Genomic DNA, 22,671 nt, shown 5'->3' on the forward strand with positions numbered 1-22,671 from the left:
CCATTTGATCTCTAGACATTCTGTCAATGTTCTTATATCACCTCCTCTCAAACCAATTCTTTCAAGCTTCGAAACCTTAAATCTAAAACTGTGTTCCAAACTAGCTTCAAGAGTATGCTTGGCTAAAGCATTCTCACTATCACCTCTGTGAATACTATAAAAATGTTCTTTATTTCGGTCTCTTGGACAGCAATTGGTCTTTCCCACATTGAACGATTCAGACTTCACATACTGCTAAATAAACCAAATTAACTGCAGTCAGCATACAACTTAAATTCAAAAGTACAACAGTTATCAGGATAAAAAAAACTGATAATCACACTTTATGCATTTACATGTATTGCATCCCCTACATGGGAAAGTCCCAATTTTCCTCGAACCCATGCTCCGAGACACATCGGCACTGTTACAAACTGACTTATAACATAACATTCTTTTAATTGATTTTCCACTCCTAAAAGTAAAATGCGGTTGATCACCCAACAATTGCTTACATTTTCTATCAAACGTCAAAACCTTCCAGTGTTTTTTAATAATATTACATATATGTTGGGTGTCATTTGAGTATGTAGTGCACATCCTTATATAATTTACTTGCTCATGAGGTATCGCTGGGGGTACAGCACCATCAGAAAAAAATGGTCTTGTTCTATTTGCTCTGTTCATTACAGCTTCATTCTGTGCCCTCAAAAACATCAGAACATTCAGAGCCTCTCTCATTAAAGCCATTAGTCAGGGCATCAAAATGAACATGCATATTGCTATCTTTCATGTGCAAACATGAAAATCTAAAATACTGACCCTTTAGAACATTTTGTTTTAGGTGTTTAGGATGCATACTCTTTGCATGTAACAAATTATTCTTTCTACATGGTTTTCTGTAAAGAGATGTATCAATACCAGGGGGGGACTTTTTTAACAGAAACGGCCAAGAAATCTATACCATCACTTGAACATTTATAAGTAAACCAGAGAAAAGTTGTAGTTGTCTCAAGGTACTTAAACTCACTAAGGGTCTGATTAGAACCAGACCAAATAAAAAAAATACATCATCTACAAAATGTCCGTAGTGCAGAATCTTATCCATAAATGTTGTTGTGTTTTTCGGCTTATCCCGGTTAGGGGTCACCACAGTGGAACTCTGGTCCGCTAATGTTTGGTAGTGGATTTTTACGTGATGAGTTACCAGCCCTGATGCACAACCTTCAACGAAAGCACGCCCATTCTTGCATACCTCCACACAGAAGACGTTCTAGCTGAGAATCGAACGCGACAACGTCTTGCTGTGAGGCGACAACGCTACCGCAGCACCACTAACGTGGGTTTCTTATCCATAAATGTATAAATGTATTTCTAGCATTAAAAACAAACTGTGATTCCCAGTAGGCCAATACAATGTTAGCATAGCTATATGCACAAACTGTCCCCATAGTTACTCCAGTCTCATGTGTATAGTACCTATCAGAAAACATAAAGGCATTATGCTCCAGAATAATGTCTTAAAGTGAACATATTAAATCTATATTATCTACACTAAAATTTGAACAGTGGTGCAAAAAGAGTTTAACAAATTCTAATCCAATATCATTAGGAATAATAATAAAAAGGGATACAACATCCATTGTGATGAAAATAAATTCCTCACAAACATTACTGACCATCCAATCATACAGCCTCTTCAAAAAATGTTTAGTGTCTCTTAAAACTGTTTCAACTTTGTCAATTAATGGATACAATTGGTTCTCTGCATAAATAGCTAAGGGCCCAGTTACCCAGCCCCTCTCTGAAACAATCGGTTGCATTGGTGCGTTTGTGGGATTTTTATGAATCTTTGGTAGTCCATATATCACTGGTATGACTAGATGCTTAACCATAAAGTAATCAAAAAACGATTTACTTTATTGATTAGTATTCACTCTACTAATCAAATTGTAAATGTCAACTCTAGTACATTCAGTATAACTGGTGGTGTCACTTAGCATTGAAAACATACTATTCATACAGTGGCAGGCATCCATGACAACAATCCCCCCACCCTTATCAGTTGAACGTACAAATAAATCATCAGATCTAACCAATTCATATAAGGTTTTAAACTGGTCAAAATTCAAATTATAGAATAGCTTCTTCGCAAAATACTCATACAGGTCATCCTCACAAAGTTTATAAAAAGCTTCAAGCTTAAAGAACATATTTACAGTATTCAGAGAGGTGATAGTAAGAATGCTTTAGCCAAGCATACTCTTAAAGCTGGTTTGGAACACAGTTTTAGATTTATGGTTTTGGAGCTTGACAGAATTAGTTTAAGAGGAGGTGATATAAGAACAGTGACAGAATGTGTAGTGATCAAATGGATACTTATTTTGCAAGCAACTAAGGTCTTAATGACTTTGCACCTTTAAAACCTGTGCTCCAGTCACGTGGTCTTAATCATTAGTATTTAAATGTTCTTATCATTGTTTTTAGTTGGATGTGAGGGAGCACCTTGTTCGTGAGCAAAAGCGCTTATCCTGTGTGTTTTTTGTTTTATTAAAGTTTATAGTTTTAGCCTACCTACTGCCTGGCTGTTTTTTTATACAGTTCATTTGTTTATTATATCTAATTACTAACTAGTTAATACTGGGACTATGTGCCTTGAAATATGAGCATAAGCGTGACCACAAACGAGCAGAGTTAGTGAAAATCAGCCACATTTGAAAACAAATCTCTCAAAACTGTCTATACTTCCTACATCAAGTCAGTATGCAAATGTAAACATAGCATAATTTGTACTGAGGGACTGCACAACTGTATGAGAGGAGATCTCCTGGGAAAAAAATAATCTTACCAATAAATCATGTATTCAAGTTTCTTACCAGAACTGAAATTGTTGCCAACTAAAGTGACTTACATTGAAGGTTTTTGACAGCCACCATCATATGCAAATCCATGGAAAGAATTGCCATGGAAATGATTAACAATGACATTGGAAGCCTTCAGACACTAGCTCCTCCCCAGATTGGTTGGATCATGGTCAGATTATGCCTTTCCGGCCTGGTAGATTTCTTTGAGAACTTTACCAAAGCAATGAATAAGGCCAATCACTAGACGTACACTGAGCTGCAGAAACTATACAAAACTCACCTTTCAAATCATCAAACAGATCCACAATGACTCTTTAGAGTGCAACACAGGAGATTTGCTAGAGAAGAGATAGCTGGAATGGATTATACATGTAAAACCTTAGCAAACCCCAGGACTAAAAGTATCATGCTCTATCAGGAGTATCCTAGAACTAAGAAAGCTTCAGCACAATAATATATTCATCATTTGACCAATGCTGCATCAGCCTTAGCTACATGGGTTATCAGTAGTGTCACTAGGGTGGGGCAAAGTGCACAGCTGCCTGGGACACAAACATGTTGGGGGATGCAATTGGCAGATTCCGATCGCCCAGTAATGCATACCGGCTTTTGAAAGCCAGTATTGCATTTGCAGTCAAACCTGACCATTGTAGAACTCAATGTGTGGTCTGTAGCAACTGCTTGCTACATTACAGTAAGCAGTTTGCTACAATTTAAAAAGTACAAAATAATTTCTTTTTTTTTTTTACTAAAACCTGAGTACTGTAGTGATCTGTGTGTGGTATAAACTGTAGCAACTGTTTGCTACAGTTTGAAAGAAAAAAAAAAAATTTTTTTTAGCAAAAACCTGAACTCTGTAGTGCTCCATTCAGGGTATAAACTGTAGCAACTGCTTACTACAGTTTGAAGAAAATATGTTTTTATATTAAACTAAAACTGAGGGCTGTTGCAACTGTTTGCTACAGTTTAAAAGAGAAAAGATTGGTTTTTGTTATTAATCTAAAATCTGAGGGCTCTAGTGTTCTGTGCAGGATATAAACTGCAGCAACTACTTGCTACATTTGTAACAAGGAGTTTGCTTCCCATTAAAAGATTTTTTTTTATAATTTTGTTCATTAAAATGAGAGGGAGGAGGGTTGGGGCTTCTGTCTGGGGCGGGGGTGTTATATATCTGGTAGGTGTGCCAGGAGAAATGACAGACGTTTAGTTTTATAGTTGTATTTTTTTGCTCTTTATTTGAGGGGGTGCTTGTCTGTGGTACTGGCACAGGGTGAACCAGCTGTGTTGTGGATTATATCCAGCATAGGATATCAGAGCTGGCCAGCTTCCAGAGATTAAATGCACCTTCCATATGCCCAAACTATTATCAGCTTGAGCAGAGCTGAATAAAATCAATGGTTTGGGTGGCAAGCCCTTCAAAGCTTTCCTGATGAAGAGAACTTGTTTATATTAACTGTTAACTAAATATTTTCTTCTGATGGTGGAGTGGTCATGCCTGTTGCAATCCCACTCAATTTTATTTTAGTCCTGTTTGTTCCTGCTGCTTGTCAATCATTAGACCTCTTGTGGCCAATCCACCCATTCATTCAGACATCACCAGGCTAAGGATTAACCAGTAGGTGCTATCACATAGACAGCAACAGGGAGGCTTCAAGGGTTTTTCACCTAACCCTAACATTTCCTTTTGATTCACTGAGCCAAAGGGGGATATGCAATGGACTGACTGCACTGGGTTTTACTCACTTCTTCAAAAGACATGCTCCTTTATTTCTTTTCCTTTGCGTTTGGCTTCACCAGTGCTGAAGCTGCTATTTAAACCCTGCCCACCTGGGCCACAGCAAGGACTCCATCCCTTTGTACCACTGAGCCAGGCTTAATCCCACTCAATTTTTGTGAAACCGATAAATAAAGAAAATTCACTGAACATCTTGGAGAACTTCAGATATAATAGGATTTTTAAATAGTTAGGTAACAGGTCTTGGACATTGTTTGGAGAGCCCTACTGCTGTGCCCCCATATCCTTATTACAAACATATTGCAACTCTATAAGTCAGGATTGCATTATCTCATGGTTAAGGAACTATGTGGTTTTGCCAGAAAGTGAAGTATTTCCAACACCTCTGAGGATGTTTTACCGAAGAGTTATAATATATAATTAGTGGAGGTCTGTGTGTGTGTGTTTATATGTGTATGGGGGTTGGAACAGCATCTGAAGTATGCAACAAAACAAATACATAAATTTTGTTAATTTTTAGTATAATTATATTTATCATTTTGTTACATAAATTTAGAGAAGCAATGCAGTTCGGGTTGGCTCAATTAGTTGGATGAGCTTTTGGTGCGGTTACTCCATTAATGTGTGCCCTAAGGGATGTTCTCTGATGCTACTGTATTTTGAAATATTTAAAAACATTAAGTAAGCTCTTATATTTAGACCTGAGTTCTACATGGCTTGTATACAACATAGAAAGACCCCATAACTTGGTGGGACTGGAATGGGGATTTAATGTAGTAAATTGTAGAAAGTGATACAGTAATGGCCAGAGAAACAAGTTATAACTAATGGCTGCCTTAAATCAGGAATGCACACGTATATTTAACAACACTGTAGCCTGCAAAAGTCTATGAGGGTACTTAGTGAAGACAAGAATGCATATGGCTATCCAGCACTAGGTTATATTCCATCAGGACATCAGACTTCCTGCTACAAGCAAGTGACACTTAGCAAAGTCTCACAAAATCCTGCAGTATTATTTTCCCAGCTTTGAGTCACATGCATAGACCTCTATCTCTTATAGCAATAAATCTGGACAAAGCCATAAATAAATGAGGGAACAAAGGCCCAAAAATAGGGAAAATTTTTAATTATTGCTTTTACAAACTTAGAAAATTGATCGATTAACAGGTTTTGCATTAGCATGAATTTTCTGAAGTGCATGATGTCTGAATCTCAAATGTCTGTCTTTATTTTATGATTTCGGTCCTTGAAGATTTGGCAATGATTTGACATAAAACTAAAATTTTACGAGTTGCAAACCAAGAATATGAGGCAAAAATCTGGACGTTCTGTGAAAATCTGTACAGTTGGGAGGTATAGTCACATGCCACGATACTGAGGCAAGGGTTACCGAAATTCAATACCACTTACCAACAACTGATGTTATGGCTCCTGACTTTTCATGTAACATATTCTCTGCAATAAATGATCTTGGTATACTCCTGTATGACAGTGTAACCCTTCTTCTCTGTATGGTAGAAGGTGGAAGCTAAAAGAAGGCAGTCATGTTGATTAAACCTTAAGTGATCATAGGTGTGCTTCCTGATGGTGCATCATCTCTGGCATCCTGCCATCCTTACCAGTAACCTGGATCATTTCACTGGGTATAAACCCAGTTTATAATTCTACACTCCAGGAATTTCTACTACGAAATACTGGAATGCAATCACTTGGAAATCACTTCCATGATCACAACTAATGAAAACAAGTCTGTGCCATTCAATGTAATGGCACAAACTGAAAACATTTTTTTGCATGGGACAAACCCTCACACACCCCCAAATTTAAATATAACAACTCTATAATTGTGCAACATTTGGGAAAGTAGAAACTCCTTAAAAGAACATGGCATGGTTCTCGGCAATCACTGCTTTCACTGTAACAAGAAGAATTGAATTTATGGGAACAATAAATGCAGAATAATGTTTTGGAGGAGGAATGAGATTTAACAGAAAGCAGGAATTGAATGAGCCATGTAATGCTTAATTGACAATGACAGTATAGACAATTATATGTGATGCATAATGTCTGTAACTGAAAATATGTCAACATGGTTTGTTTTTATTTATGCAAATGTATGATTACCTAGATCATAATTTAATAAATGTGTTTTATTTAAAAATAAATGAGCACATAAGTGATTTTTAATGAACAGCAGATCAAGGAAACAGGAAAGTTATAGTAAGGGCTAAAAAATGCTGCAGAGTATCACTACATTTAGTTAGGCTTAAACCACTACCCCATTATTACAGCCAAATCATACAACAGAATGCTCTTCCAAAACTGCATACAAAAGGCTGGTGCATGCCCCTTGCATTAGTCATGAGGTTTCCTGTATGTTAATGAAATTCCTTTCAGAAACTTATTGGGTCTGTCTACTACTCTGGGCTCAGCTGCAACAGCTTGTTTTGTAAAGGCGATTAAATGACACTGGCAATTGTCCCCATTGATACCCCAGTGCAGGAATTCCTGCTCAGGGATGATGCCACCATCTTTCAGTTGCCCACTACTGCATCAACATTACTAAAGACCCATGCGCCCTAATGTGCCAGCTGGGAAAATACCTTCCACCTGGCTGGACAGCATGGACCATTGTAGTGTCACAACTCGCATGATACTACTTAATGGCTGCAGCCAGAAGAAATGTATCTGTTCTTCAGTATCATGAAAGCGCATACCTAGGTCAGGAAAAAAAAAAACTTCTGCTTTTAGGAAGGCTGCTAGCATTCAGAAATCCACACAAAATAAAATATGAAATGAAATGAACAGAAAACTCTCAACTAACTTTTAGGTTTGCACTTCTCATGTATGCTTTCCTGCAAAGTTGTAGCAAGTGAGGTCATAAAAATCCAGAAAGCATACTTTTCTCTGAAGATAAAAAGCACAGGTGAAACTAATGAATGACTCAGTGAGAGCTGTTGTGAGTACAACTGCAATGTGAGATGGAAGACCATCTTAAGACCATTGAAACTTCTTGTAAGCACCCCTTCCCTAACCCTTGCAGCCAAAGCTGGGACATGCTCAGAAAGCCAGACTGAAAATGTAAACAAAGACCAGAATCAAAATAAAAAAAATCTGGGACAGTCCATTTAACATTCAGTCATGTTACACAGTGCTAATCTATATTGCCCTGCTTAAATACAATCTGTGCAGGCATTCCCTGTACTGAACTATTTTGTACCTTGACTTCTATTGTTTAAACAGCTTTCCATAAATTCCACACAAGATCATAAAATGTCAATCCACTACTAAGTACTGCATGCAAAAGTTTACCGTTATGGGTGTTACTGAAATCATTTTCATAACTGACCTTAAATGTCTTTACTTCTGATTCCTAAAATTATTACTAAACTGTATTCCTTTCTTTATCAGCCTCCCATTTCTGTGTTGCTTTTCATCATTTGTGCTTCTAGTACAATAGCCTTTTGTTTTTGATTTCTGTTCTTGTCATTGCAATAGCTATGCTGTTATCTGATGTACATGTTTTGGCAATGTTTTACTCTACTACCCACCCAGTAATTCTGCAGAAGTGGGCATGCTCTGAGTGATTGACATTCCAAATGGCAGTGATATTGTTTGCAAATGGCGCATGATTGACATGCCATGCAGATTTGCTTCACTGTCCACATAAATATTCATCGAGGGAGCAGTACAATTGCCTATTGTATGTGGTGTTTTTCGTTTTTGTGGGGGGGGATGCCCCCCCCAAATTATATATACCAAATCCGAGATCACACAACATTGAGGATAAAGGTTACGCATATGCATGTCACTGTCAGCTGTGCACAACCATCATTTGCATACGACATCATGGCTTTTCCTTTTGCTACTGTTCAGTGTAGTTAGGAAAAGTGACCTTCTTTTCTACTGTTCATGCAGTTTACAGATCTTGCTATACTTGTCATACTTCAAAGAAATAACTGTTGTTTGCACTGATGGCACTACGTATCCATCAGCGGGTCAGGGTCTAAGGTTACCACAATACAAGTTGTACACATTTTCCTTTTCCTTTCATTTAATTTTTAAAATGTATTTCCTTATAGCTGGGTGTGCACCTTATCATTATTAAAGAGAAGACTATTTAATCCGAATAACTGTTATTTCTTGGTATTATAACAAGTTTGCAGGATCTGTATACAGTACGCTCAGAATGCTGGCTAAATATTCAAGTGGATGAAGAAGACATCAACATGAATATTCATAGATTTTCATACACGTCACCTGGTGCTGGGTGGTGGGCAAACCTTGCTACAGCAGATCTGGGAGGTTAGTACAGTAAAAGCCCATATTTTTAGATCCAGCAATTTGAAATTGCAGCATATCCTTGTGCAAACTGAATTAATTCATATTCATTACATTACATAAAGTTTGCTTGACAGGAAAATGAGGCAATAAGCATATCTAGCCATCTCTTGTAAGATCATTTAATATTCTACTTCGCCTCCATCCTTTTTTTTTCCAGTAACCAGCTATATTAACAATGACAAATCGACAATACTGACATTTTTGGGCACTACCTGCAAGAATGGTGCACTTTGTTACATTTACAGAGAACTACAGTTATTACTTTTCAAGACAATATAAGGTTTTACATAACTGCAGGTTTACTATAGTATTAACTTTTAATTTATTTATTTCTCTGCCCCTGTATTATATTACCCTAATCATCTTCAGACGGCTGTTAACTAGCTTTATTCTGTAATTCCTGGTCATCATGCATTTCTCTAACTGTTGGGGTCCCTATCAGTTGATAGAGTTTTCAGAAGCTCAAAATTCATATGGTTGAGACCATATGACTGAGTTTTTTAAAAATGCAAAGATTTTGAATGGAGATCATGATAGAGTGCATATTGGGAAATTTACCCTTTTCCTCATGGTTGTGCAATCTTGAAGTTGGTATATATAATTTTCAGGTGGTGTGGGGGTGCGAGGAGGTTTGCTCCCCTGCAAAAATGTAAAAGGTAGATTTTTGTGTTTTTTCAGGGGTGTTTTTTTTGGATGTTTGAGTTTTCAGAAACTCTATCATACGGTCTTAATTGTGTGAATTTCAAGTTTTTGAAAACTCGATCATATGACATAAACCCAACTGTTAACATGTTTCTTTACTGAATTTATGATCTCCACTCCATTTAGTTTACAGCTGCGTACAGTAAGGCTAACATTCTGCTGGCATTAACAGGATTTCACTTCCCCCTTTCTTGTAAGCTACTATCCTTTATTCATCTGTCCAGACAAGAACTGTAACTATTGATGTCCAACCGGCTTCTTTACCCCCCACCCCCCACCCCCACTGTTATCTTAGTTAGATGCATCTGACTTTTCCACAACTCCCATTTCCTAATCATTATTTCACTGGCTGAAATCTCTTTCATAATTCCAAGTCCTTAACCTCTCTCATAAGCTTCTTATCCTCCACTCTTTGTGGACTTACTCTTTTTTTTTCACAGTTTGGTAACACTTTTCTTCATTATTAATCCTCAAGAGTGCCAGCAGCACTCACATGTTTTTTTTCTCTTAACCAGTTTAGCAGGAATGCTTCTTTATTGAGCTCATCCCTTCTATAGTCTATGTTCTCTAAAATCTTCGCTAATTCTAGCTTGTAATCCTGTAACTCTACACAATCCAAAACACATGTTCACAAGCACCAAAGTCCCCATATTACAACTCTACCACAGCCCTTCTGATTGTGAAAACATTCTAGTCATCTTGTCCACTGTGTAAAGTATTTCTACAAATACTTCCAAGTGAAGATCCTAAATCTTTTTGATTACATGGAATATCTAGGGACCCAGCTATCAGTAATCACTCTTTTATGGTTTGAGACAATTTTCTACCGCAGTTTATCCTAACCTTTTTATCACTATGATTAGAGATTTCTAGCAAAGCGTTGTATCCCCTACTTATTATTTTTTTATGTACCAGGTTCTGCGATCTCTCCCCAGTAAGAAGTTGAACTATTTTGGCCTTTGATTTTTGTTTAGAGGGCGCTTTTATAATATCCCTATATTTTAACATAAGCCATTGATACTCTAGATAATCCTCTTCCACTAGCTTTTACTGCTGATCAATTTCTCTCCATTCCTTAGGAATATCATCTTGTCCTAGTTGCTCCTAGTACTTAAGATGTATGATTTTATTTGAGAAGTTTGATGGTCTATCCTGGGTCTGTCCCTCCTTCTCCCTCCAAGTCTGTACCGAATAGCCAACATCAGTTGTTGCCAGACGTTAATCTATCAAGAGGCAATATCAGTTGTTGCCAGGCTTTAATCACTATCAAATTTTTTTAGTCCTTGCCTCATACACTCATTGCTTTGAGTAGTCATTACATATCTCTCCAAGATAACTCAAATTGCATGGCTGTGTCCTAATCCCCCAGTAGCCATCCAAGCCAGGAATAAGGTTTTCCACTTAGTATTGTATGTGTCCATATGCCACACATACCAAATCCTAATCTGTGTTGCCTTGAAATATTGTTCAAGACTTTCTAATGGCAAAGTTACCTTTTCTCAATGTAGTCTTTCAGATTTACCCTCCCAGAAGAAATCCTTAATTTGACTCTTTAGTTTTTTTCCAGCACTACTCTTTGGATTAGTAAAAATAAGCTTGGCCCACGTACAGAATCAGGGGTACTGTAAGAATCTTTATTACTTATATCATCTGTTTTCATCTATGTATATCATTTTCCATTTGCTCAAGTACTGTATTATTTTCATATTGATGTCCATCTATGTTTCTGTATCTGCTTGCTGCATATCTTGAGTAATCCATACTCCCAGATAATTAAATATTTTATGCCCCCATAAGAAAGGCTAGTTTTAGATGAAGTTGTGGATTGGAGTGTAATTGACTACTATAGTTTTAGTCTTTGCTTTATTTATTTTGTAACTGGACAAATCTCCAAACATATGTGGCTCCCAAAGAAGGGGGAAGTCATCTTTCGCTGGTTTCATTATGAATAGAACAACATCTTCTGCAAAAAGTGCAGTCTTTTTTTATGTAGTACCACACACATACCCAGTAAACAGCAGCGGAGATAATAAGCACCCCTGTCTTATGCAGCTCCTATATTCTATTTCCACAGTCAGACCCACAGCACATTTAACTCTAATTGCAGACCCTACATAGATATTAAAAATTACCTCTATCCATTTTAATGAGAAACCAAAATGTTGCAAGCTTCCTTCATAAATATCCAAGTTACTCTGTCAAAAGGTTTTCCACCATCGAGAATTATTACTATTAGCTCTTTTCTTATTAATAATTATGTCTTGTAGTATAAGTATTGCCCCTACATAGATATTGAAAATTACCTTTATCCATTTTAATGAGAAACCAAAATGTTGCAAGCTTCCCTCATAAATATCCAAGTTACTCTGTCAAAAGGTTTTCCACCATCAAGAATGATTACTATTAGCTCTTTTCTTATTAATAATTATGTCTTGTAGTATAAGTATTGCCCCGTTAATGATGTCAAACATTTGCCTCTCCTCTATGAAGCCACACTGGTTATAATTAACATTGGGAGTAGTTTCACAACCCCAAGTGCTATAATGGACTTTAAGATTTTGTAATCTTAGTTTAGTGTCGAGATGGCTATACAGGTCCATGAGACCATGGGATCCTTCCCTTCCCTTTCTTAAGTATAAAGTACAGTTGTGTAAGTAAACATAACAGTACATATCTGAATGATCACTGCTGCAGGAGCCTTAGCAGTATGGGCTATATCTTGCCAAGAATATAAAAGCTGGCCAGCTTCCAAAGCTTCAAGTTACCGTCCACTCGCCCTGTCAGGCAGCTTGAGCTGAGCTTAAGGATAGAGCTTTTCTGCAAAAAGAGAATGGGAAGCTGATCCCTGAAAAGAAAATGAGAGGAAGAACAAAAATAAACAGCTACACCCTGGCATAAACAACCCACCGAAAAACAAGGGTGATACAGTAAGAGAGCAGCTACTGCAGCATTGATCATTCGAACATCTACTGTTACAGTAGCTTTACTTACATAACTCTAGTATAGTCATAATTATTCATCACTGCTGTTGTAGCTTTCAGTGCTTTGTAAAGGAATCTAAAGAGGACCAAGCTGTAGCTTCTAGAATACTTCTAGAATCCAGTCCTTTCCAAAAAGCCATAGATGAAGCTAAGGCCCTAGTAGAGTGGACCTTGACCCTGCCTGGAAAAACTTTGTTATCTTGAGTATAAAAAAAGGTAATAGCCTTAGACAACCATTTGGAAATAGTCTTTATTGATACAGGTTGTCCCTTCTCACCTTCACAAGAAAAGTACAGCAGATCTGAAGGATCTGAAATATTTAGATCTCTTAAGATAGTAACCAAGTTGTCTGTGAATATCCAAGATATGGAATATCCATTTCTCCCTCACTTTTAAGATCAGTAAAGAAAATGGGTGAATGGAAAGTTTGGCTTAAAGTAAACTCAGATACCACCATAGGAATAAAAGACATATTAGTTCTGAAAGAAAACCTGTTTCTGTGGAAACGTCAGCCAGATTAGCTGGTTCAAATGGAAAAAGCATTAGCTCCTCTAACACAGAATTAAGATCTCATGAAGGTGACGCTAGTTTTTGGAAGCCTCAAGTAAAACCCCTTTCAAAAATATTTTGATATGAGAAAGCCTTGAAAGTGTAGGATCCATGGGCAGACATGCTGATATGGCCAATAAATAAACCCTGATGGAGGGGTAAGAAAGGCCATTGGAAAGTAACTTATTCACATAATGTAAAACTACAGAATAATTAGCTCTAAATAGGTGCTGGCTGTGTTGTTTTTGTTGGCACCAACTAGAAAACATTTTTCATTTGCTAATGTATAATTTTCTAGTATCAGGCTTACTTGCCTCCATTATACCTGCTACATGTCCTTAGTAAACAGATGCCTAAAGAAAAATAAGACCCTATCATCCAGATCATCAGCTGAAGTTGATTTGATTTAGGGTGTATCAAACAACCCCGATCTTGTATGAGTAGATCCATTCCCTCACAGATGGATCAAATCTTGGAAGATCCCCAATCTAGTCTGCATACACCAGGGGCTGCTCTTTCCTGTTCATCTTTACTGTACATTCTATTGCTCTGATGGAATGAAAGATGCTTGCAGAGTGAGACTGTGCTGTGAACCTATATCCCAAGCTAGCATGGCTAGTCTACTAAGGGGGTATGACCTGGTCCCCCTGTCTGAAGATGTAAAAAAATGACCATGGTATTGTCTGAAACAACTTAAAGAGGTGCTGGGGCACAAAGATGATTCAGAAACCTGAGCGCCATGATGATGGCAAGCATTTCTTTTATATATACATGTTTGCATCTGTCCTAGGTGTCCCTCACACCTTGCACTATTATCTCTCCTGAAATTGCCCCCAAAGCAAAGTCTGACATTTCTGTTATGACTGATTTGTTTGGAACAGAGATGAAGGGGGGAGAACTGAATTTAGGGATATATGCTGTCTGCACCAAGCAATTTTTCTACTGGCAAATCCCAGCACTGGGATTTAAAAATACAAGGGATGTTGATACTGGAACCAAAGAGACTTAGGATACCATTACATCTTTCTGATGTGGTGTCTTCCCATGGTTATCTTGAGAATCACAGATGCCACGAGACCCCAAATCCTGAGGCATTTCCTTGCAGTGACTAAAGTCTGAATGGAAAACCTTAAAAAAATAGATCCTAGATATAGATCTATTCTTCCTGTGGAAGAAATGCTCTTTGAATTGATGTGTCCATCTGACACCCTAGGAACACAACTTTGTGTGAAGAAGGCAAAAAAGGACTTTTGAATGCTTTCTTGGAATCCCAGGTTGTGTAAGAGATCTCTCACCCTAGGGAGGGATTCCTGACACTTTGAAAAAGACCCTACAAAGATAAGGGAGTCATCTAAATATGGAAAAATGAAAATGGTTACCCTGTAGTCTACAACAAACTATAGCTGGAGCTAGCTACTTAGTGAGCATTCTTGGTGCGGTGGTAGTCAAAAGGGTAAAGCAGAGAAGTTATATAGTTATCCAGACATACAAATCTTAAGAAACACCTGAAGTCTGGATGAAAGGGAATGGGATAATAAGCACCCTTTAAAATGTAGAGTTGTCAGAAAAATTGTATGAGGAAGAAGATGTAATAGGTTATGAAGTGACATCAGTTTGAAGTTAGGCACCATCACAAATAGGTCAAAGAAGAAAGATTCAGAGCGGGGTCTCCAAGCATCTTCTTTCTTTGACACGAAAAACATTCAAGAACATAAACATTTCCCATCTTGGGTAGGAGGAACTGGTTCTATCACTCCCTAGAGCAGCATGTAATGAAGACAAGTGGAAATAAAAGAGTCTAGCCTGGTGGAAACGATATAACTTCCTGGCAAGGATGAATATCCTCTAACTGCCATCTGTAACTTTGATTAATGATCTTCAGAACCCATTTGTCTGAAACTATCTGCTGCCAAAGGGAAAAATGGAGATTCAGACTTTGGACTGCCAGGGAGGGGGGTGGGAAAAAGGTCATTACAGCCGGGTGACGCATGTAGGTGTTTCTGCAACAAGATCCTACTGATGTCTCTAGGAGTCAAACACTGCTTGCTAATATTTGCATTAATAATTTTAAAACTGTGCTACATACAAAGCATTAAAGGATTTCATCTTAAAGCTTACATAATGCCAAACACAACGGAATTGGTATTTGATCTCTGTTTAGTTCAAGAAAAGAGATATTAATTGTTGTCCATATATTTATATTGTCATACAGAGGATCATGGGAAGTTAGCCTATTGGCCCTGTGTCATGCTTTTGTAAATATCTCAACCATGTAGTAGCACAGACAGAACTGCTTAACATCATATCAAAGACCTCAGCTGGATGAACAAAGTGCTACTAACAGTATGTGTGTAACTTGAGCAGTTGCTGAGATATTGTAAGTTGTATACAAAACATTACAAACTTAATAGTTACTAAATTTATTTTGACTTATAAAATCCAGTTTAAAACCTAGACTCTAAAGAATACTACCACCATAAAATAGTTTGTGCTGAAGAGTTTGCCATCTACACTTCTTTAGTAACCCCTACCGTTCCAAAGATATGAATATTTTTTGAAATGTGAGGACATCATTTGATTGATCAAAAAGCTTAGGCTCCGCCCATTGGAAGTTTTTGACATACCCTTGCCATTATGCTGAGGTTGGACGAGAGGTCAGAGAATCCCTTAGAAAATTAGAAAAAAAGAGGACAAAAAATCTTAAGAGATTCCCTGATGTAACTTACCCCTTTTATCACACTTTTTGATCACCTTTGCAGCAAAGGAATCAAAAAGTGAATCTCTGTCTATCAAAAAGAGAAAATAAAATCTCATTATTCACATCTTCTTGGGGGGTTCTGAGAATGCAGCCAAGCTAACTACCTCAAAACAATACCAGAGGCCATAGCCATGGAAGAATTATCAACTAAGTCATACACATACTATAAACAAGTGAATAGTGGGTTCTTATCAATGACCTGCCACACAGGTGGTCGAGTCCACCTGTGTAATTCCTAGATCCAGAAACCAACATTACCGAGTGTCCAAACTTGCCCCCTTCTGGAACCATGGTAATACTTGTTCCTGGGTCAAGATGGTAAGGAGTTTTGGGGTTTGGTATTTTTTTTGTTTAAGCTGGTATTCGGTATTCTGACTTTCGTGGAACCCTATCAGGCAACGGAAGACTTAAGCACCTGTGCGGTGGGTTATTGATAGGAAACTGTGAGTAGTACAATAAAAGAAACTAAATAATTTAAAGCAGATATTTCCTCACAAGAAGAAACTGCAGACCAAACATTCCTCATACTTTCACAATTAGAATAAACACTGACATGTGAGCCTGACATATCAAAATCCTGAAAATCAAAGAAGGCATACACTATTTTCCTGTACCCATCAATACTCTTCCTATCCTTATCAGAAACAGTAGTATAGAAATAAGCTGATTGTTTAGTAGTAGTAGGAATAAATAAAGCTATAGCTGCTGGGTCAGCTTTGGGAAAAGAGTATAACAACTTAGAATGTATAAAGATCCTCATTTTTTATCTGCTTTTTAGGGGCATCAGACTGGAAATCAGGAAAAATACAGGCAGAAACATGCATCCTCCAAAGCTAACCGGACTGAAGGAACTGTGAAGGTTCAAGAAATTCCTTCCATAACAGCTCATAAAGTTTTCTGTGGGACTAAGAAACCTCAGTGTACTCCTATGGAAAATGCTAGAACATTCTGGAAATAATCTCAAAGAGGAACCCCAAAGGGAGAATCAGAAACTGAGCTTTCTTCCGAGTCTGAATCAGAAAACTGAGCAGAAAATGTTTCTGCCCTTCATTTTCCTGTCCAGATACAGAACCTTGAATCTCTTTAGTGAAGAAGCTATCCTTTCTTTTACCAAAAGCAATAAATAATATGAATCAAAATCCTGAATAAAACCATGAGCCAGACCCAGTAAACTACTCCTGTGTAAGGAAATTTGAGGAGTAGATACATGTTTAGTTTGCTGTTTTTTGCTTAACTTTTCCATTTTGTTGCTTGAAGGACTGATCTTGGGACTGACTGTTTGTTCCATGGTCAAAATGCAAATGGTGCATCTTTCCAAGGGAAAAACAAACAGCAAAAGCCGGCAAAAATGTAAATTCTTTAAAAGTCATTTTTTTCACAGAAAAACATAGTAAAAAGCACTTTAAAGCACTTGCCAGATGCAAAAAGTAAAATAAAAAAAATTCTCCACAGGAAAAAATGTTTTTTAAATACTTAAAAACAACTTTTAAACTGACAGGAAAAAAGAGCGCTGTCATTTAAAAGTACAGTACAGTCTTGTGACAGTCTGTTAAAACAGAAGAGTGTATTATACTGTCAAAAGACTGTATTGTCCAGTCTTGTGACAGTCCATTAAAACACAAACTAATAGCTTTAAAATAACTTTCCTGAAGAGGAATGTATTAATAATCAACAAAAATAATTGAATGGAAACATTTTCCCCAAAAGGGAACTTACCTGCCCAGCAAAGGAACAGCACAAGCCAACTGTCAATCCTCAAATGCCTCATAGGAGCATACTCTTTGGTGGTAGTAAAGCCCCAAAGGACTTGGCACCCAGACTTATCTTTTAGTCAGCTCAGCTCGAGCTGCCTGACAGTTTGGGCACATGGAATGTGTCCTGAAGCTTTGGACACTGGCTGGTTGTTATATCCTTGGCAGGATATAACCCATACAGCTAAGGCTACTGCACCAGTGAGCAGTATGATGAACATCTACAAATACTACCTTCCTCCAAGACTGGGGAACTTCCCCTCCTGCTAAATGTTTTGAAACAATGTTAAGTCAAATGTTTATATCTTTTCTTTTGATTTTTTTCCCATACTTCTATTGGAATATAATCTGTTCCTGGGGATTTCCCTATATTTTGGCTCTGAATAGCTTCACATATTTTCTCCTCACTAATGACCTCCATTAAGGTTTCTTTATGTAGGACTCAGTAGATTTAACCCTTGTAAATACCTTTTTAGCTTTTATTTGCTAGTATCCAACCCCTGATCACAACTGTATAATTTCTGGTAGGACTTGACTATTGTATCTCCGATATCTTAGGGGTCATTCTTAAATTTACCTGTTCCTGGACCACATAATATTGATATAATGCAAGATGCCAGTTCCCTTAGTGTCAGCACCAAACGTTTGCTCATCCTTGCTGCTCTTTTATAATATTGATATCTCGGTGCTTTGGCTTTAAATTAATTCTGATTGCCTATGTAATCTACCACCTCTTCATTTACTTTGTTCACGTTTTATCAACATAGATTATGTAGCCTCCTCATTTAGTAGGTCTTGTAATTTTTTTTGACCTTCTACAGTGCCATTATATATTTTCATTGTTTATAACCCGTATTTTCTTGGTCCTAAAATGTGACCTTTTTTAATTTTTTTCTTGAATGTATTCATCCTACTTTACTGCTATTACCTCTCCCTTGCTCTCTAGTGCCCTTAGTTTCATAGATAATTTGTTATCTAACCAAGGTGCACACTGGGCCACCCTCATTAAATATACTGGAAGCTGTCAGTGTTTATCTACCTTACACCTCACTTCATTTTTAAATTCCGCTATAATAGGGGCATGATCTGATATTAATATTGGAAGGGTAGTGCCTACTCTGTCACACACAGATTTCTACAAAGGGCCTATCTAATCTCACCAACATATTATATTTCATGGAGTAATATGCATATCTGGCCCACTCATGTTTCAGCCTACTCATACCATGTCTTCATGTTCACAGTCCCAAAGAATTTTAGTATTTATCTAAATACCTCTTTTCAGTGGATACTCTTCTCTGTCTTGCCCCCCCCCCCAACACATTTTCTTTATTGGGTATGATATTCTAGTCTCTACTATCAATGTAATACTTTGCTGAAACTTCATAATTTGTTCTAACATCTGTTTGTTATCCTGAGTATTCATGTTTGATGGCAAATACGCTACTGCTAGGGGAATCCTTCTACCCCCAGTAATATTTTACAAGTACAAGTCTACCCTTGTTCTCTGTCACCTCTCTATTTGTACCTCACTCCCCTTTTCCTTTCTCCCTTCCAGGAACAAATAACCCATCATCTTAGTTTTCTTTGTTAAGCTCTTGTGTTCCTCTGTATCCAAGTGTGTCTCTTGTAGCATGATCACATCTGCCCCGCACTTACAAAGATATCACAACACTCTGTTTTAGTGCTCCCTTTCATAGGTTCATAGGCTCATAGGTAGGTACTAGGCTATCGGCCAAGGGCCTACGTAAGCCTAGCCAACAAGGTTCCCTGGCTTATGCCACCCAAGAAAGTTATTTTACTGTGCCATTGTCGAGTAGAGACACAGAAGTGATCCCCGGGGTGTATTTCCTATTTCCCATCCACTCATCAAGATTTTTCTTGAAGAGTGTTAATGAAGAACTTTGCTTGACATAGATGGGTAGCCTGTTCCAGAGTATGGGAAGTCTCTGGGACAGGAATCTATCCTTCCAGCATGTCCTGTTTATTGTGGTGACAAGGTTTAGTTCCCTAGAGCGTGTAGCTAGGAGGGATTGGGATTTCTTAGAGCTGTTGGACATGCTACATGTAGAGTTTGACATAGCTTTATATGTAAGGCAGAGATCACCTTGGAGTAGGCGATATGCTATGGAGTAAAGCTGGAGTTTTTTGAGATGGTCAGTGTAGGGCATTTGTTGGAGGCCAGTAATCCTCTTTGTGAGGTACTTCTGTGGCCTTTCCAGCTGCTGCAGATGTCTTGTGAGGTACATTCCAAATGGGGCATTGTACTCTATAATGGGTCTAATGAGTGTCGAGTAGAGGGGAACAATGACCTCTTTTTTCCTGGATGAGAACCCTTTTATGATGAGGTGTGCCACATAGAAGGACTTCCTGACTACTGTGGCGATGTGACTATCAAAGGAGAGACTACTGTCCACCTGGGTCCCAAGGTCTCTTATCACACATTTGGTGTTAAGCTGCCTATGTGGTAGTTCATGGGTACAAAGTTTTTACCAAAGGGGATGACACTGCACTTTTTGGCATTGAGCTTGAGGCCATGGCTCCGACACCAGGTATCTGTCTCATCGAGGCCCTTCTGTAGGATGTCCACAACATTTGGGGACTTGACTATGGTTCCTAGTTTGCAGTCATCTGCAAACTTAGTTAGCCAGAGGCCTTCTGTGTTAGCCTGTACTTCAGAGAAGTAGATACCAAACAGGAGAGGTCCCAGGACTGAACCCTGTGGTACTCCACTTGTCACTGGTTTGAGGTCAGATTTGGAGTCTGCAACTTTTACAGTGTGGGTTCTGTCAGTGAGCCAGTTAGCAACCCATCTTGTGACATAGAGATTTATACCTAGTTTAGTGAGTTTAGCTATAATTCCAGAATGGGGGATGGTGTTGAAAGCCTTGGCGAGGTCAAGATAGGCGGTGTGGGGTTTACTTCACATTATCGTAAGCTGACAATATCAAGTCCGATATTGTCGGCATGACAATATCGAAAGTGAAGAACATCGTGCAAGTAAACGGAAATCTCTGTAATGGGAGATTTCCATTTACATCAATGTAGTGCAGTCTCGGATTTTGGGGTGTGGGGAGTGCAGGGAGGCTTGCCCCCCTGCCTACACCATTTAGTTATTTTTTTTTTTAATTTGTTTTTTTTTTTTTATGTTATTCGATGTTTTACTTAATCGATCAATAAAGTTCGACCTTGATTCAATTAAGTAAACTTTCGATAACGTGATATAGACGCGGCTGTATGAACCACCTTACCCTCATCTATGGCTTTGGTGACTGCCTCAAAGAAGTCGATCAGATTCACGAGGCATGATCTGCCTTTCCCAAACCCGAATTGGGTGGGATCCAGAGTTTGGAGGTTACCAATGTCTTTGTTTATGAGTTCCATGATGATATGTTCCATGGCCTTGCAGACCAGGCTCGTCAGGCTAATAGGGCGATAGATAGTTCCCGGGATCAGTGGTGGCTCCCCCTTTGCGGAGTGGGATAACTGTTGCTGTGTGGCAGTCAGCAGGCACAAAGCCTGATGCGAGGCTATTATTGAACATGGTGCTTAGGTGGGGAGCCAGTTCGTTCTGACATTCGTGTAAAACGCAGCCTGGGATGTTGTCCGGTCCCATGGTTGCTGTGTTTTTGGCTTTAGAGAGTGCAGGTTTTACCTGCGTAGTTGTGATTACAGGGACTCTGCATTCTTCCTGTATAGATATGGGCCCTTTAGGGGGTGGTGGGGGGGGGGTAAAGTTAGCAATTAACCTATCTGCCAGGATGTTGACAATATCAGTTGGTTCTGTAATTTTCGTGCCGTTGTGCTGTAACTCAGAGCAGATCTGGGTGTCGCCATCAAGATTCTTGACATAGCTATAGAATGCTTTGTGGTTGTCCTTAGAATTAGTGGCAATTTTGTTTTTGTAGCTAGCTTTGGAGGATCTTATAAAGGGATCTCATCTTCTTACTGAGGCTGACCAGGGAGCTCCTCCACTCATGGGATTTTACTCTCTTTTACAACAGTTTCTTCCTTCTGTTGTACAGTTTGTTTATGGCAGGGGACCACCAGATTAGCTTCCTTTTTTGGAGGATAGCGTGTTGGTTCTGTTTGGGATAGCACGATCCATGCACTCGTGTAAGTGCTTATAGAGTGCATTTGTGCAGGATTCAGCAGTTGTAACTGTATTGTCCATCTGCATGGGTGTCATGAAGTTCACCACTTCCGTCTTAAGAAGCATGAAGTTTGCTTTGGAGAAATTCTTTACTGTGGTTTCCTTAATGGGGGGGTGGGGGTGGGATGTGGATATCAAGGGTGATTAGCTTATTGGCAGATCGAACCAACGAGGAGTTGACTTCAGGTGTGGAACACCGGTCACTCATGTTGATAATGACTAGGTCTAGGATATTGTTGCCCCTGGTGGGGGTGTGGATAAGTTTATCCAGGGCATTGGAGTTTATGAATTCCAGAAAGCGTTGAGCTAAGGAGTTGGTACATGAGTAGTTTTCCCAGTTAATGGTGGGGTAGTTGAAGTCGCCCATTATTAGGGTGTTTGGTTGAACCCTAATATTTTCCAGTACATCAAAAAAAGAGGAATGGGAATTCTGGGGCGTGGTGGGGGATCTGTAGCAAGTTACAATTTGGATTGCAGTTTTGCCCAGAGTTAGTTGCACTTGCTTAACCTCGGATGCAATATGCTGAGCAACTAGCCTGGAGGTGTGGATATCCTTAATGAATATGGACACACCTCCTCCTTTGGTGTTTCGGTCCAGGTTACATGGCTGAAAAATGTGGTATGAGTTATAGCCTGGTAGTGCAGGGGTGCTCTCTGGAGCCTTGAACCAGGTCTCAGTCATTGCACAGATATCGATGTTCTCCACTTTAAGGAGTGCCTTGAGTGAGTGCATTTTGAGATTTAGACTTCTAGCATTGAGTAGAATTACCCTCAGTTTTTGCTTGCCTGTTCCTATTACGGTGGTGAATTTGTCACTTGAACCTTGCCTATGATACTATTCTCAGGATTTTG

General features: G+C 38.6%; 1 protein-coding gene across 2 annotated transcripts in view; it reads right to left on the reverse strand.

Annotated features, from left to right (window-relative positions):
• Positions 1-22,671, reverse strand: part of IL17RB (interleukin 17 receptor B) — a 287,120-nt gene that overhangs the window by 200,767 nt on the left and 63,682 nt on the right. The gene's annotated exons all lie outside the window — the stretch shown is intronic.

Source organism: Protopterus annectens, chromosome 7.part0 (genome assembly GCF_019279795.1).
Source record: "Protopterus annectens isolate FY-2018-M chromosome 7.part0, PAN1.0, whole genome shotgun sequence".
Classification (NCBI taxonomy): domain Eukaryota; kingdom Metazoa; phylum Chordata; order Ceratodontiformes; family Protopteridae; genus Protopterus; species Protopterus annectens.